This window comes from Triticum urartu, chromosome 1A (genome assembly GCF_056163025.1).
Source record: "Triticum urartu cultivar PI428250 chromosome 1A, HENAU_Tu73, whole genome shotgun sequence".
Lineage (NCBI taxonomy): Eukaryota > Viridiplantae > Streptophyta > Magnoliopsida > Poales > Poaceae > Triticum > Triticum urartu.
In genome coordinates, this window is record NC_141873.1 from 21,725,929 (window position 1) to 21,744,845 (window position 18,917).

An 18,917-nucleotide genomic window follows, 5' to 3' on the forward strand; every position below is an offset into this window, starting at 1 on the left:
TAATTCAGATGCTTACTTTCTGGTGCAACAGCAAGCGCTGGAGGACTCAAGCGCCAAACAAGAGAAAGTTAATAAGCTTGCTAAGCATCTTGCCAGCATTATGGGTACCCAGGATATTGTTTCTTGAGCTCTTCTGAAGTGGTTTCAGTTCTGGACTTGTTTTGCTGCGGCGTTTATATGCTGCTGTGTTCTCTATATTTGCACTGGTGGCGAACTTTGATGCCCAGTGGATGTAATGTGTGTAATAGCCGTGATAGCTTAGCATAAGTTACTTGCTTATTTATTTCCTTGTTGTCTTGTTTATTTGTTTGCTTGTAGTCAATGCAGTTCTTTTTCCGCGGTTTGCTAGTGGCTGCAATAATCTATTTTTTAAAACTAGGCCACAATAACCATGGGCTAATATTTACTGTAGTGACACTGGGCCTCCTACGGGCCGTAGAAATAGTGGGCCTTCTATGTGCCGTAGAAACAGTGGGCCTTCTACGGGCCATAGAAACAATGGGCCTTCTACGGGCCGTAGAAACAATGGGCCTTCTATGGGATGTATCATCAATGGGCCTTATACGGGCCGTATGATCGATTGGCCAAACATGGGCCAATAACAGGCCACATTATGGCCGTAAACGGGCTAGAGTTGGAATCGTCCGTTCATGGGCTGACCATAACGGGCCATCGTTAATAGGCCGTATTTGATGACGCTATGAAAACGGCCCAATGAATTAACGGACCACAAACAGGCCGACTGTAACCACGGGCTGAATTTGACCCACAAGCAGAAAATGACAGTAACAGGTCGTAAGTAAACGAATGCTGGAAATGAGCCCAAGAATAAATGGGCTCTGAGAAGGCCGAAAGATAACATGGGCTAGAAACGGCCCAACGGAATAACGGGCCGTTAATGGGTATAAAGTTATACACTGTTCATTACGGGCCAGTTTCACCACGGGCCGTTAATGGGTGTAAAGTGATACACTGTTCATTACGGGCCAGTTTCACCACGGGCCGTTAATACGCCAAGAGTTACATAGGGCCTCATATGGGCCGAAAGATGTCATGGGCCATACATGGGCCAGAAGTGAAAACGGGCTGGAATCATATTGGATGGCCCAGATGATGCTACTGGGCCTAATTCGGATAGGGCGTAACGGGCCTTGGGTTAGCGGGCTGTAAAAGGGCTATATTCGAACAGGCCGTTAACAGGCTTTCCATGGGCCGGCCCGCCAGCTTTTGACCAAGTCAAACGGGCTGGCCTTTTCACAGGAATGGGCCTCTGCTGGGCCGTGCCACGTGTCGACGTATCATAGGCGCCTTCCGTCCAATGAGTGGTTGACATCTGTCCCAACGATGGGCCGACACGTGTTTCCTCCAGCCAATGATGATTTTACACGTGGAAAATCCCCATTGGTCGGGGCTGTTAACGGGTTATCGGATTCAAAACCCGACCCGATAGCTTAACGGCGTTCTGTTACGGTGGATGCCACGTGTCGGTCACCCTTGACGAAAGCACTTCTATGACGCGCGATTTATTGTCATGGAAGTGGACACTTCCGTGATGATAATTTTGGTAATGTCATGGAACACTTCTACGACAGCACAGGTATGACTATCTTGATTATGTCATAAATTTGTCATGGATGTACATGCATGACAAAAAAGCAACCTACTGTGAAAAACACGTATCATCACATAAGTGTATTTTTTTTGTAGTGCACCACGACGCCCTTTGGAGTTACCAGAGCGTACGCCTCCACGTGAGTTGTTGGGGTAGCCACCACCGCCGGAGCCAAACTTCCCCTTGTCACGGGAAGATGAGCGCGAGCGAGAGCCACCACCGCGGCCTCTGGATGCAGAGTTGGCCGATGATTTGAAGCCACCGCCGGAGCCATGATACTGCGCCATGCGTTGATCAAAGTTACTGAGCATGGCAAAAAGTTCATCGAGGGTTACCGGGGTGACACGGGCATCTAGTGCGGAGACGAGGGGCTGATACTCTTGGTCTAGCCTATGGATGATGTAGGAGATGGGCTCGTCGTCCTGGATGGTTTTTCCCGCCGCGGCGAGTTCATCGGCGAGACCCCTCATGGCGGCAAAGAAGGTGGCCACCGATTGATTGCCCTTCTGCGCATTGATCAGCGCTATGTGGATGTTGTTGACGCTGCTGAGTGACTGCGACGAGAACATGCTCGCCAGCGCCACCCAGAGTTCACGCGCCGTGGTGATCGTGTTCACCGTGACGAGCACCTCCTTGGAGAGGTGTTGGAGCAGATATCCAAGGACCTGCTGATCCTCCCTCACCCAAAGCGGATGAAGGGGATTCGGCCCAGTGGTCTCCTTGCCGGCGGCGTCCTTGGTGGTAAGGACTTTGGCCGGCTCGGTTGCCGTGCCGTCGACGTAGTGGAAGACGCTGGCACCCCGCAGCTACGGCGTGATCTGTGTCCGCCACAGGACGTAGTTGGTGCGGGTGAGCTTCTCCAGGGCTTCACCGCCGAGCGTCGACTGGAAGGAGGCGGAGGAGGAAGACATGGCTGCGTGCACTTGATGGAGATGGACTAGCTAGGGTTTCTGATGGAAGAAGAAGGCTCTATATACCATGTCCGACTTGCGGTAAACATCTTGCCTATCCTGGCCGACGTGTTCCATGTTATATAGATGGGTTGCAAGCCTGAATATGCGTACAAGTTGTTGTGGAGATACATCTTGGAGGAGAAGAAATACAAGAGATAAAAGAAGATAAAGATTACATGAGTATCTTGTCTAACTACTCCTCATACGGTTAGCAAGGGTCTCCTCTCCTCGACGCAAGGACATAGGTGCAGAATATATCACGTTTAACACCCACTACCAACTATCCTTCTACAAGATTGCATAAAAATATGGTTATCCGTAGCTTTGATCAGCACTCGCCAAAAAATGAGAATGAGCAACTTTCAGACTACACTACCAACTTCACCTTTTTCAGATACTTATGCCTAAGCAACTTTTGTAGAACACCTTGAAACCTTTAGAATTTCCATAGCCAATGGTGAAGAGCAGTTGATCAATACAACAAGCAGCTGAACTCTAGAGATGGAGAAAGAAAGTTAGTGGAAATTGTGACAAGTACATACCAAGAGGACACCTGATGAAATGTGAATCCCTCTGCGTTAGAAATCAGTTCTCCTCCTCGTCCTCACACAAATCGTCATCATGAGCATCTTGGTAGATTCAGAGATAAAAACGAATGCAAAAATTAATAAGGCCAGTACGTCATTTAGCAAAAAACAGATATGTATGTGTACAAGTGAATAGTTAGGTGCGGCATGAGTACCTTTTGCTATACGCGGCTTCATCACAATATGAATCCGGGGATGGTTGGGATGGGCGTCGAGGGCGTGCCTCACCACAGCCTCCGCTTCCTTGGCCTCCCCAACCCTTGCTCCACCGCAATACATCCAAACCCGGACATTCTGCCGAAGGGAGAACAGGTTCCCCTGCAGGCCCAAGTCGAAACCACAATTACCATCCTCTTTCGCCACCCGCACGCCAAGAGTGAACCCAACATCTTCCACCCTCGGCAAAGCCCCTGGTTCAAACATGATTTGCGCTGCTGATCGACAATTCAAGTGAAATTTTACCATACAGCGGAACCCATCTGCACGGATGACTAGCAGCCGCTGTGTTTGGTGGGTGCTCCTTATGGAGAGACGGCGAAGGGACAACAAACCCCCAATGATATCCATGTCCACTTGTTGTACTTCCTTCACTGATTCGAGGACTAACTCAGAGAGGTTTGAGAGATGTGAGGGGTCACTCTTTATCCAACCTCGCAGTGTAGACAGTTGGCTAGGCATGCGTGAGTCAAAATCGCAGAGATGTATAGGAGGCACCCAGCGTTCGCCCAAGAGATCCATCAATTCAAGAGAATTTTCTTCAGAATTGCAATTAATACTTAGACTTTCAATGTGATGTAGGTTCCCTAGAGACTTCACGAAACCTTCATACAAATCCAAACTACCATCCTTGAAGTAAATCTGAAGCTCCCTCAGCCTTGCCAGGTTGCCAAGCTCTTGTGCAATAATGTTTAGAGAGACCAAGATCCCCCGCAACACTTCTATGGATGTCAGACTCTGCAACAGACCTGGAGTTGCAACCACCATACTAGGAAAAATATTTAGGTAGATTAATCTTCTCAACTTCCGAACAGTGGAAGGCAATTCCTGTAGCTCAAAATTGCCTCTAAGATCCAACACCTCCAAAAACTACAGGTTTCCTATCTCAGCCGAGAGTTCCCTAATTCCAGTACCTGCTAGACCAAGGTACCTCAGGTGAACTAAGTGTCCAACACCCTTGAGGTTAAGTTGTAGGGTGCTACTTTTCCCCAGATAATAGTGAGACAAATCAAGTACACGCAAAACTTCAAACCTTGATAGGGCTGGTAAGATATTAATAGCAGATGTAAAGATAGTAATGGACCTCACTCGTGATATATCCGTGATACTTCTAAGAGGTGTGCCTTGATGATCTTTATTTCTATCTTGAAAGGACAAACGACGAACATTGCCATGTAAAGACATACTATCCCTAGTACCATCCAATACATTAACAAACTTTGCTTCATGTGACAAGTTGCAGATAAGATCAAGAACCATATCATGTACACGGCAAGCATGTACCTGGCCTAGATCATCATATATTGGCTGGATCATACTTCTATTAATGAGCTGGTTGAAGTAACTTAATCCGAGCAAAAACAGGCTTGTCCCTTGATTTCCATGGTGGACAAATCCTTCGGCCACCCACTTCCATATCAGTCTATCTCTATAAATCTCACTATCTTCTGGATATATACATAGGTACAATAGACAAGTTTTTAGATGAGAGGGTAGATTATAATAGCTGAAAGATAGTATACTCCGCATCTCCTCTAAATTGTTATCTTCTGTTAGTCCAGAGCCAAGGGACTGGAGTAGAATATCCCACTCATGCTTTGGTTTCACGTGATGGCCACTAGCCAAAGCACTAGCAATAGTAATGATGGCTAGTGGTACCCCACCACATTTTTTCAATATATCTTTAGACACTTGTTCAAATTCATTTGGACAACCACTCTTGTCAGGAAATATTCTCTTATGGAGAAGCCTTCTGGAATCATCAGTAGAAAGAGGTTTCATTTGATAAATGATTCATTAGCCGACGAGCAACATGAATTGGAGAGACTAACAATTCGGGCTTGGTGACTAGCCGACTGCCTAGATTATTCCTGTTAGAGAAAGCCAAGTTGATGCCTTCCCACAATTTTTCATCCCATATATCATCAATTATGATGAGATACCTACATTAGTTCAGAGTATAAGTGTAAGGTCATATGAATATATGGGTGGAACTATACATCTATAAGTGCACATATTCAAAAACAAACTAATCAGATTCAGGCGTCTCAATCTTGACAATCTGATTTCAATAATTGTGCATTATGAACTGCCAATCAGATAATGAATAAAATGAATACAAATTTAAGATTCAAGGGAGTAAAACACAAAGAGCAAATTGTTGAATCAATGACATAGATAGAAGTACAATTAATTTGTTACACCGTCTGATCCAAAATATTGTGTGAACTAAAACCACGACACTTATTTTGGATCGGAGCGAGTACAACATTTCAATTATTACAATGGTTAGGTAGATTTATTGGAATGATCGGAGCACTGATTTGCCCACTAATATACTGTATGGCCGTTGATGAACTTCCCGGAGACTCAAATTTTACATGACATTATCCTTTCGAGTATATTCTGCTGATAGTAGGTTTCTAAACAAGGCGAAAAGGGGGAATAGAATGTGATATCAAAGAGCAAATTTAACTTCTTGGTGTATTAAGAGCAAAAGGGTAGCCTTTGGTGCATGATGCACCGTTTAGATCTTTGTTTTAATGGGGTGGGTAGGGATAAAGAAAGAACTAAGTGTGTTCTTTCCTTTACATTTTGGTGTATTATTTGGTACAAGTGTTATTATGCTCATTATTTATAACTTTGATGAAATGTACAACGCCGAGATGAATTTCTTAGACCAATTGCAATAAATTTAAGCCACTGTAATTACTGCAATGAGAAGTATTTTACTTTCTTCAGATAAAGGAGGGGGGATCAAACATATATACTCATACAGTCTTGAAACTTAGTACCTATAACTTTGCGGTTTACTGACCTTAATGAAAAATTATTCTGAACCGGCCTTCTATGTGATGGTTACAATGTATTTGTACATTATTAGTTAGACAACTAGCATAGGAAGCGGACATATCATAGTAGTATCATTTTTGCTGCAAGTGATGCATACCTCTTGTTCTCAAGAAATTCATGAAGCTTGTTGATAAGCTGCCTTTCATCCAACATAACAACATCTGAGTGGGATTTTCCGAGATCAATAAGGATATCCCTAAAAACCTTCCTGACATCAGGGTTTTGACCGACGGGGACAAATTCCTAACAATCAAAATCACCTTTAATCTTCTCGTATACTGCTCTATCAAGAGTGGTCTTTCCCAACCCTCCAAATCCAACAATGGAGATCTTCTTCAGTTTCTTGTTAGATGCATCGTCGCCCTCAATGGAGAGCAAACTCAAGAGGTCTTGATCCCTCTTCCCATAAATGCCCACCAGCTCTATTGCTTCTGTGTACAAAGCCCGAAGACGAGGATCGATAGCAATTGCTTCTGTGGGATTAAAAGCAATACCATCGAGTGTTGGGGAACATAGCATAAATTCAAAATTTTCCTACGTGTCACCAAGATCTATCTATGGAGTCATCTAGCAACGAGGGAGGAGTGGATCTACATACCCTTGTAGATCGCGCGCGGAAGCGTTCAAGAGAACGGGGTTGATGGAGTCGTACTCGTCGTGATCCAAATCACCGATGATCCTAGCGCCGAACGGACGGCACCTCCGCGTTCAACACACGTACGGAGCAGCGACGTCTCCTCCTTCTTGATCCAGCAAGGGGGAGGAGAGGTTGATGGAGATCCAACAGCACGACGGCGTGGTGGTGGAAGTAGCGGGATTCCAACAGGGCTTCGCCAAGCGCTGTGGGAGGAGGGAGACGTGTCATGGGAGGGGGAGGGAGGCGCCAGGGCTTAGGTATGGTTGCCCTCCCTTCCCCCCACTATATATAGGTCCAAGGGAGAGGGGGAGGGCGCAGCCTTGCCCCTTCCTCCAAGGAAGGGTGCGGCCAAGGGGGGGAGGAGTCCATCCTCCCCAAGGCACCTCGGAGGTGCCTTCCCCCTTTAGGACTCTACCCTTTCCCTCTCTCTTGGCGCATGGGCCTCTTGGGGCTGGTGCCCTTGGCCCATATAGGCCAAGGCGCACCCCCTACAGCCCATGTGGCCCCCCGGGGCAGGTGGCCCCACCCGGTGGACCCCCGGGACCCTTCCGGTGGTCCCGGTACAATACCGATGACCCCGAAACTTGTCCCGATGGCCGAAATAGCACTTCCTATATATAATTCTTTACCTCCGGACCATTAAGGAACTCCTCGTGACGTCCGGGATCTCATCCGGGACTCCGAACAACTTTCGGGTTACCGCATACTAATATCTCTATAACCCTAGCGTCACCGAACCTTAAGTGTGTAGACCCTACGGGTTCGGGAGACATGCAGACATGACCGAGACGTTCTCCGGTCAATAACCAACAGCGGGATCTGGATACCCATGTTGGCTCCCACATGTTCCACGATAATCTCATCGGATGAACCACGATGTCAAGGACTTAATCAATCCCGTATACAATTCCCTTTGTCTATCGGTACGACACTTGCCCGAGATTCGATCGTCGGTATCCCGATACCTTGTTCAATCTCGTTACCGGCAAGTCTCTTTACTCGTTCCGTAACACATCATCCCATGATCAACTCCTTGATCACATTGTGCACATTATGATGATGTCCTACCGAGTGGGCCCAGAGATACCTCTCCGTTTACACGGAGTGACAAATCCCAGTCTCGATTCGTGCCAACCCAACAGACACTTTCGGAGATACCTGTAGTGTACCTTTATAGCCACCCAGTTACGTTGTGACGTTTGGCACACCCAAAGCATTCCTACGGTATCCGGGAGTTGCACAATCTCATGGTCTAAGGAAATGATACTTGACATTAGAAAAGCTTTAGCATACGAACTACACGATCTTGTGCTATGCTTAGGATTGGGTCTTGTCCATCACATCATTCTCCTAATGATGTGATCCCGTTATCAATGACATCCAATGTCCATGGTCAGGAAACCGTGACCATCTATTGATCAACGAGCTAGTCAACTAGAGGCTTACTAGGGACATGGTGTTGTCTATGTATCTACACATGTATTTGAGTTTCTTATCAATACAATTCTAACATGGATAATAAATGATTATCATGAACAAGGAAATATAATAATAACTAATTTATTATTGCCTCTAGGGCATATTTCCAACAGTCTCCCACTTGCACTAGAGCCAATAATCCAGTTCACATCGATATGTGATTAACACTCAAGGTCACATCCCCATGTGACTAACACCCAAAGAGTTTACTAGAGTCAATAATCTAGTTCACATTTACCATGTGATTAACACTCGATGAGTTCTGGGTTTGATCATGTTATGCTTGTGAGAGAGGTTATAGTCAACGGGTCTGAACCTTTCAGATCCGTGTGTGCTTTACAAATCTCTATGTCATCTCCTAGATGCAGCTACCACGCTCTATTTGGAGCTATTCCAAATAACTGTTCTACTATACGAATCCAGTTTACTACTCAGAATAATCTGGATTAGTGTCAAAGCTTGCATCGGCGTAACCCTTTACGACGAACTCTTTTACCACCTCCATAATCGAGAAAATTCCTTAGTCCACTAGTTACTAAGGATAACTTTGACCGCTGTCTTGTGATCCATTCTTGGATCACTCTTGTACCCCTTGACTGACTCATGGCAAGGCACACTTCAGGTGCGGTACACAGCATAGCATACTGTAGAGCCTATGTCTTAAGCGTAGGAGACGACCTTCGTCCTTTCTCTCTATTCTGCCATGGTCGAGCTTTAAGTCTTAACTTCATACCTTACAACTCAGGCAAGAACTCCTTCTTTGACTGATCCATCTTGAACACCTTCAAGTTCATGTCAAGGTATGTGCTCATTTGAAAGTACCATTAAGCGTTTTGATCTATCCTTATAGATCTTGATGCTCAACGTTCAAGTAGCTTAATCCAGGCTTTCCATTGAAAAACACTTTCCAAATAACCCTATATGCTTTACAGAAATTCCACGTCATTTCTGATCAACAATATGTCAACAACATATATTCATCAGAAATTCTATAGTGCTCCCACTCACTTCTTTGGAAATACAAGTTTCTCATAAACTTTGTATAAACCCAAAATCTTTGATCATCTCATCAAAGCGTACATTCCAACTCCGAGATGCTTACTCCAGTCCTTAGAAGGATTGCTGGAGCTTTGCATACTTATTAGCATCTTTCAGGATTGACAAAACCTTCCGGTTGTATCACATACAACCTTTCCTCAAGAAAATCATCGAGGAAACAATGTTTTGACATCCTATCTGCAAGATTGCAGTAATCACTAATATAATTCCAACAGACACTTAGCATCGCTACAAGTGAGAAAGTCTCATCGTAATCAACTCCTTGAACTTGTCGGAAAACATCTTAACGACAAGTCGAGCTTTCTTAATGGTGATACTTACCATCATTGTCTGTCTTCCTTTTAAAATCCATATGTACCTAACAGCCTTACGACCATCAAGTAGTTCTTCCAAAGTCTACACTTTGTTTTCATATATGGATCCTCTCTCGGATTATATGGCCTCGAGCCATTTTGGAATCCAGGCCCACCACTGCTTCTCCATAGCTCGTAGGTTCATTGTTGTCTAGCAACATGACTTCCAAGACGGGATTACGTACCACTCTGAAGTAGTACACATCCTTGTCATCCCACGAGGTTTGGTAGTGACTTGATCTGAAGTTTCATGATCACTATCATAAGCTTCCACTTCAATTGGTGTAGGTGCCACAGGAACAACTTCCTGTGCCCTGCCACACACTAGTTGAAGAGACGGTTCAATAACCTCATCAAGTCTCCACCACCCTCCCTCTCAATTCTTTCGAGAGAAACTTTTCCTCGAGAAAGGACCCGATTCTAGAAACAATCCCTTATTGCTTTCGAATCTGAGACAGGAGGTATACCCAACTGTTTTTGGGTGTCCTATGAAGATGTATTTATCCGCTTTGGGTTCGAGCTTATCAGCCTGAAACTTTTTCACATAAGCGTCGCAGCCCCAAACCTTTAAGAAATGACAGCTTAGGTTTCTCTAAACCATAGTTCATATGGTGTCATCTCATCGGAATTACGTGGTGCCCTATTAAAGTGAATGTGGTTGTCTCTAATGCCTAACCCATAAACTATCGTGGTAATTCGATAAGAGACATCATGGTATGCATCATATCCAATAGGGTGCAGTTATGATGTTCGGACACACCATCACACTATGGTGTTCCAGGCTGTATTAGTTGTGAAACAATTTCCACAATGTCTCAATTTTGTGCCAAACTCGTAATTCAGATATTCATCTCTATGATCATATCATAGATATTTTATCCTCTTGTTACGACGATCTTTCAACTTCACCCTGAAATTACTTGAACCTTTCAATAATTCAGACTCGTGATTCATCAAGTAAATATACTCAACATCTACTCAAATCATCTGTGAAGTAAGAACATAACGATATCCACTACATGCCTCAGCACTCATTGGACTGCACACATCAAAATGTATTACTTCCAACAAGTTGCTTTCTAGTTCCATTTTACTGAAAAACGAGGCTTTCAGTCATCTTGCCCATGTGGTATGATTTGCATGTCTCAAGTGATTCAAAATCAAGTGAGTCCAAACAGTCCATTTGCATGGAGTTTCTTCATGCATATACACCAATAGACATGGTTCGCATGTCTCAAACTTTTAAAAAACGAGTGAGCCCAAAGATCCATCAACATGGAGCTTCTTCATGCGTTTTATACCGATATGACTTAAGTGGCAGTGCTACAAGTAGGTGGTACTATCATTACTACCTTATATCTTTTGGCATGAACATGTGTATCACTATGATCGAGATTCAATGAACCATTCATTTTAGGTGCAAGACCATTGTAGGTATTATTCAAATAAACAGAGTAACCGTTATTCTCCTTAAATGAATAACCGTATTGCGATAGACATAATCCAATCATGTCTATGCTCAATGCAAACACCAATCTCGATGGTAGAGGGAGCGTGCGATGCTTGATCATATCAACATTGGAAACACTTCCAACACATATCGTCAGCTCACCTTTAGCTAGTCTCCGTTTATTCCGTAGCTTTTATTTCGAGTTACTAACACTTAGCAACCGAACCGGTATCTAATACCCTGGTGCTACTAGGAGTACTAGTAAAGTACACATCAACACAATGTATATCCAATATACTTCTATTGACCTTGCCAGCCTTCTCATCTACCAAGTATCTAGGGTAATTCTGCTCCAGTGACTGTTCCCCTTATTACAGAAGCACTCAGTCTCGGGTTTGGGTTCAACCTTGGGTTTCTTCACTAGAGCAGCAGCTGAATTGCCATTTAATGAAGTATCCCTTTGTTCCCTTGCCCTTCTTGAAACTAGTGGTTTCACCAACCATCAACAATTGATGCTCCTTCTTGATTTCTACTTTCGTGGTGTCAAATATCGCGAATATCTCAAGGATCATCATATGTCCCTGATATATCATAGTTCATCACGAAGCTCTAGCAGCTTGGTGGTAATGACTTCGGAGAAACATCACTATCTCATCTGGAAGATCAACTCCCACTCGATTCAAGCGATTGTTGTACTCAGACAATCTGAGCACAAGCACAACAATTGAGCTTTTCTCCTTAGTTTGTAGGCTAAGAAAATTGTCGGAGGTCTTATACCTCTTGACATGGGCACGAGCCTGAAATCCCAATTTCAGCCCCCGAAACATCTCATATGTTTTGCGATGTTTCAAAAACGTCTTCGGTGCCTCAATTCTAAACCGTTTAACTGAACTATCACGTAGTTATCAAAATGTGTATGTCAGATGTTCGCAACATCCATAGACGACGTTCGAGGTTCAGCACATTGAGCGGTGCATTAAGGACATAAGCCTTCTATGAAGCAATGAGGACAATCCTCATTTTACGGACCTAGTCCGCATAATTGCTACTATCAACTTTCAACTAAATATCCTCTAGGAACATATCTAAACAGTAGAACAGAAGCGCGAGCTACGACATAATTTGCGAAGAACTTTTGACTATGTTCAGGATAATTAAGTTCATCTTATGAACTCCCACTCAGATAGACATCCCTCTAGTCATCTAAGTGATTACATGATCCGAGTCAACTAGGCCGTGTCCGATCATCATGTGAGACGGACTAGTCAACATCGGTGAACATCTTCATGTTGATCGTATTTTCTATACGACTCATGCTCAACCTTTCGGTCTTCTGTGTTCTGAGGCCATGTCTATACACATGCTAGGCTCGTCAAGTCAACCTAAGTGTTTGCATGTGTAAATCTGTCTTACACCCGTTGTATGTGAACGTTTGAATCAAACACCCGATCATCACGTGGTGCATTGAAACAACTAACTGTCGCAACGGTGCACAGTTAGGGGGAACACCTTCTTGAAATTTTAGTGAGGGATCATCTTATTTACTACCGTCATTCTAAGTAAACAAGATGTATAAACATGATAAACATCACATGCAATCAAATAATAGTGACATGATATGGCCAATATCATATAGCTCCTTTGGTCTCCATCTTGGGGCTCCAGGATCATCTTGTCACCGGCATGACACCATGATCTCCATCATCATGATCTCCATCATCGTGTCTCCATGAAGTTGTCTCGTCAACTATTACTTCTACTACTACAGCTATCGGTTAGCACTAAAGTAAAGTAATTACATGACGTTTATGTTGACACGCAGGTCATAAATAAATTAAGACAACTCCTATGGCTCCTGCCGGTTGTCATACTCATCGACATGCAAGTCGTGATTCCTATTACAAGAACATGATCAATCTCATACATCACATATATCATTCATCACATCCTTTTGGCCATATCACATCACATAGCATACCCTGCAAAAACAAGTTAGACGTCCTCTAATTGTTGTTTGCATGTTTTACGTGGCTGCTATGGGTTTCTAGCAAGAACGTTTCTTACCTACGCAAAAACCACAACGTGATATGCCAATTGCTATTTACCCTTCATAAGGACCCTTTTCATCGAATCCGATCCGACTAAAGTGGGAGAGACAGACACCCGCTAGCCACCTTATGCAACTAGTGCATGTCAGTCGGTGGAACCAGTCTCACGTAAGAGTACGTGTAAGGTCGGTCCGGGCCGCTTCATCCCACAATGCCACCGAATCAAGATTGGACTAGTAACGGCAAGCATATTGAACAAAATCAACGCCCACAACTACTTTGTGTTCTACTCGTGCATAGAAACTACGCATAGACCTAGCTCATGATGCCACTGTTGGGGAACGTAGCATAAATTCAAAATTTTCCTACGTGTCACCAAGATCTATCTATGGAGTCATCTAGCAACGAGGGAGGAGTGGATCTACATACCCTTGTAGATCGCGCGCGGAAGCGTTCAAGAGAACGGGGTTGATGGAGTCGTACTCGTCGTGATCCAAATCACCGATGATCCTAGCGCCGAACGGACGGCACCTCCGCGTTCAACACACGTACGGAGCAGCAACGTCTCCTCCTTCTTGATCCAGCAAGGGGGGAGGAGAGGTTGATGGAGATCCAACAGCACGACGGCGTGGTGGTGGAAGTAGCGGGATTCCAACAGGGCTTCGCCAAGCGCTGTGGGAGGAGGGAGACGTGTCATGGGAGGGAGAGGGAGGCGCCAGGGCTTAGGTATGGTTGCCCTCCCTTCCCCCCACTATATATAGGTCCAAGGGAGAGGGGGAGGGCGCAGCCTTGCCCCTTCCTCCAAGGAAGGGTGCGGCCAAGGGGGGGAGGAGTCCATCCTCCCCAAGGCACCTCGGAGGTGCCTTCCCCCTTTAGGACTCTACCCTTTCCCTCTCTCTTGGCGCATGGGCCTCTTGGGGCTGGTGCCCTTGGCCCATATAGGCCAAGGCGCACCCCCTACAGCCCATGTGGCCCCCCGGGGCAGGTGGCCCCACCCGGTGGACCCCCGGGACCCTTCCGGTGGTCCCGGTACAATACCGATGACCCCGAAACTTGTCCCGATGGTCGAAATAGCACTTCCTATATATAATTCTTTACCTCCGGACCATTACGGAACTCCTCGTGACGTCCGGGATCTCATCCGGGACTCCGAACAACTTTCGGGTTACCGCATACTAATATCTCTATAACCCTAGCGTCACCGAACCTTAAGTGTGTAGACCCTACGGGTTCGGGAGACATGCAGACATGACCGAGACGTTCTCCGGTCAATAACCAACAGCGGGATCTGGATACCCATGTTGGCTCCCACATGTTCCACGATGATCTCATCGGATGAACCACGATGTCAAGGACTTAATCAATCCCGTATACAATTCCCTTTGTCTATCGGTACGACACTTGCCCGAGATTCGATCGTCGGTATCCCGATACCTTGTTCAATCTCGTTACCGGCAAGTCTCTTTACTCGTTCCGTAACACATCATCCCGTGATCAACTCCTTGATCACATTGTGCACATTATGATGATGTCCTACCGAGTGGGCCCAGAGATACCTCTCCGTTTACACGGAGTGACAAATCCCAGTCTCGATTCGTGCCAACCCAACAGACACTTTCGGAGATACCTGTAGTGTACCTTTATAGCCACCCAGTTACGTTGTGACGTTTGGCACACCCAAAGCATTCCTACGGTATCCGGGAGTTGCACAATCTCATGGTCTAAGGAAATGATACTTGACATTAGAAAAGCTTTAGCATACGAACTACACGATCTTGTGTTATGCTTAGGATTGGGTCTTGTCCATCACATCATTCTTCTAATGATGTGATCCCGTTATCAATGACATCCAATCTCCATGGTCAGGAAACCGTGACCATCTATTGATCAACGAGCTAGTCAACTAGAGGCTTACTAGGGACATGGTGTTGTCTATGTATCCACACATGTATTTGAGTTTCCTATCAATACAATTCTAGCATGGATAATAAACGATTATCATGAACAAGGAAATATAATAATAACTAATTTATTATTGCCTCTAGGGCATATTTCAAACATCGAGCTTGTTCCTGCCACGCCTAGCAGCCACCTCCTGGAGTTGCTCCTTGATTTCCTTGATGGCGCCAGCTATTCGATGGTGATTCTTGCCCTTCTTGAACAAGTAGATCATCTTGTTCTTGAGCTCCTTGAATCTGCTGGTGTTGTCGTGAGGCTGCTGTATACCTTCGACACGTACGAGGAACTTGTTGACGACATCCTCCATGTTATAGGAGAGCTCTCTGACCTCGTCGGCCCAAAGCTTGACTTGCCTGGACATGAGCTGCTCTCCTCCCCCCGCGTCGCCTCCCCGAGCGGGGCGACCGGGGGCTCTCGTCGCCCCTCCCAGCCCCCCCTCCCCCTCCTCCCCTTCCGCCGCCGTCGGCCTGGGCCACCGGGCCTTTCCCGCGTGGTGCCGGCGGCGGCGGCCCCGGCCTTTCCCCCTCGCATGGCGCCTCGGCTCGGGCGGACAGCGGCCGTCGGGGGTGCTCCTCGGCGACAATGGATCCGGTGGCGGCGTGGCTCCCTGGGCGGCGCCGTGCTGGGTGGCGTGCGGGCGATGGCGCGGCCGCTTGGCGGCGGGGCGACGCGGTGGCTAGCGGCGGGCCTTCCCGGCCCAGATCTGGGCCCTTTTGGGCTCGAACTGGGTCTGCGCGGGCCTGGCCTGGTCTGCTTGGGGCGTCTCCGGCGGGTCGGGGGCGTGACTCGTGCGGGGGGTGGTAGCGACGGTGGCTCGCGTTCTGCAGCGCGGCGACGGGGGCTTCGCGAGCCCGTTTCGGGCTCGGCTGGGCCGGGGGTGGCCCGGTTTGCCCCTGTGCTGCGTCCGGCCGGATCCTGCCGGGGGCGGTGGAGGATGTCCCCTCCCGCGAGGCTGTTGATGTTGCCGCTCCTGGTTCCCGGTTGCGTCGTCTTGTTTCCGTCGGTCCCGTTTCGTTTGCCATGGTGAGACGGCGATGCAGACTGCTCGACCGTGGTGGCGCAAGTTGGTGGGCGGTGTGTGTGGTGGCGCGTGATGGATCGTCTGGGGTCGTGGTTGGTTGGTGGTCGGGAGAAATCCTTGTCGGCAGGGCCGGCACCGACGCGGTGACGCTCGTGGGCGCCGCCGTGCCTTCCTGAAGGGCGTCGGGCTTACCCCTTCCACCTCACCCCTCGCGTACCGGGGGAAACCCTAGGACATGTCCGGGCAACAGCGTCGTCATCGTCGTGATCCTTCTTGAAGGTGTTGTTTGGTATGCGGCGGTCTGAAGTGCTAGGAGCGTGGTGGTTATCCGGTGGGCGCGGCGGTTGCGGGTCCTCATCTTTTTCGTTGATCCGTCGTTGTTGGCATTCTTTTCTCTTCATTTATTTTTCTGTTTCTTTTGGGCTTGTTGTGCTGTTCGCCCCAGCGTTCCTGTATCGGTGTTGGTTGCTTTGGAATATAAAGCGGGGGAAAACCCTTTTTTGGAAAAAAAAAAAAAAAAGCTTGACTTGCCTGTCGAGCTGGTCCCGCGGCACCTCGCCAACCTTGATGAGGGCAGCGTGCATGCTCTCAAGCTCCTTCCAGAGGAACTCGACATCTTTTTTGACGCGCTTGTGCAAGTTGTACTCATCCATGAGCAGCTGGCCTAGCTTGGGGAGTAGGCTGCCCATGGCACCTGTGACGACCTCCATGACCGATCAGCTGGAAACCTGCAAATCGATGAATGTGGGGAGCTGTAATGCAATCCAAGCTCTAGGACCGAGTTGCCAAGCCAAAACTTTAGCTAGATTTGGACCAAGCTCACCTTTGGTGCTTCACGGCAGAGCAGAACACAGCGGGGGCGCCCTCGTCGGAGGTGACAAGGAAGCGGAAGCGGCGGCAGCGGCACACCAGAGGCCAGATGCGTCACTGGCTCACTGCTCCCGGGTTGGAAGAAGACGAATTTATAATCTAGCAAAGCAGCAGATTAACAAGAAGGTGCAGATTAACAAGAAGGTGTGGATGTGAGTAGAGCAGAACAGCAAGAAAGGTGAGACGAAGTTACCAGGTCGATCAGTGGATTCGATGCATCCTGCTCTGATTGACAGGGAACTTCATGATTCTTGCTACCCTGGATTCAAGATTCAACCAGCACAAATGGATGAGACTCTGAAGCAGGAGAATTGATCAGTTTTTAGATCCAAGCATTGCTACCTTAGCAGGAAACAAATCGACAGGAAACATACCTCCGCGGTAAACAAGGTCTCCCGGCAGGGGCGGAGCACTCACTGGAGGTTGGATGCATGCGGATGTATACCAGGCGACGCGACACAATGGACGAGATGAGGAGATGAGAATGAGGGGAAGGGGAGACGGAGGAGCAGAGGAAGAGCAACAACAGCAGTCAAGATAGATACGAATCCATCGGAATAGTACGTAATGCTTTTGGCTCATGTGTTTGTTCATCAGTGGACGATGCGTTGGATGTGGGACAAGGTAAAGAAGAAGGAAAGGGAGTGCTTTGGGTGGGTGGGTGGGCGTGGAAAGAAATGCAACGCTTGGTGGCCAGCATCATCGTCAATCACAAAGCACTACTGTACTAGAAGATGCACCGCTTGTGTTCTTTGGAATGCATTGCACGGATTTGGTTCATTTTTTGTTTGTTTGGGTCGACAAGATGTCGAAAATGTCAGGTTCTGTTCGGTTTGCCGTAGATGCGCCTAATGCAGGAACATTACATGAATACCATTTTGTTGGTAGCGGAAATATGTAGTTCAAACATAAAATTCATTTTACACGCACTATTTAAACATTAGCTCTTTTATTATCATTGTGGGTCCATGTATGGTCCACAAGATTAGTGGGTAGCTACGTGTTCACCTAATGATCTCGAAGATTCTGATGTCTCTGAAAAAAATCATAAATTGATCTGCATCTTTATGTTCTGGGATGTGGACTTGTTCTCCTGGCTTGCCAAAATCATAGCTCTCGCGTACCCCATCATATTTGTTCTCGATAATCATATTGTGCAAAATGACACAACATGTCATAAGGTGCCACAAAGTCTCTGATTCCCACATTATTTAGGGGTTGAATCGCCACATTGTTGCCGTTTGGATGATGCAAAGTAATCGGCATGTAGCGAATCAATCGCTAAGGGTAACTCCAATAGACCGATACATTTTGTCCGCCCGCATTTGTTTGTGTTCCTGCGGACAAAAAACATAGACGGGTGGGTGTCCGTTTTTTTGTCCATTTCGATCCATTTTGGGCCCAAATTTAGGCCGGGTTTGGGTCTGTCTGGACATGTTGTGGATGCCCGCAAAGTCCTTCCCTTGTCCTTCCCTGTCTGCCAGTCGCTCGCACACCATCGCCACTCCCATCATTCCTATCCCCAAAACCCTCCCTCCTAGAGTCATGGCTGACGGCCTGACGCGCCCAACCCCGCCGCCGCCGCCTCGTCCCCGCCGTGGCCCCGAAGAAGCCGAAGAAGGAGATCACCCCGAAGTATAGATCATCCGAAACGACGATGCGGGCCAACCGGAGGAGGAAGGAGAAGGCAAAAGAAGACCCCTCCACCACCACCGCTGCCACTGCCACTGAGGACACCGACGCCATCGCCGTTAAGGCCGCACAAACCGCCCTCCTCCTGCTGGGGTTCCTTGAGCCAGCCCTTCTCGGCACCGCCATGA

General features: G+C 47.0%; 1 pseudogene across 1 annotated transcript; it reads right to left on the reverse strand.

Moving 5' to 3' along the window:
- Nucleotides 1-1,011: 1,011 nt before the first annotated feature.
- LOC125507465 (disease resistance protein RGA5-like) lies at nt 1,012-17,744 on the reverse strand (annotated as a pseudogene). Its single transcript, XR_015617299.1, has 6 exons — nt 17,472-17,744; nt 17,291-17,356; nt 17,051-17,196; nt 6,319-16,955; nt 3,308-5,311; nt 1,012-3,194 (listed from the first exon to the last, which is right to left on the reverse strand). The product of XR_015617299.1 is annotated as a disease resistance protein RGA5-like (transcript).
- Nucleotides 17,745-18,917: the final 1,173 nt, after the last annotated feature.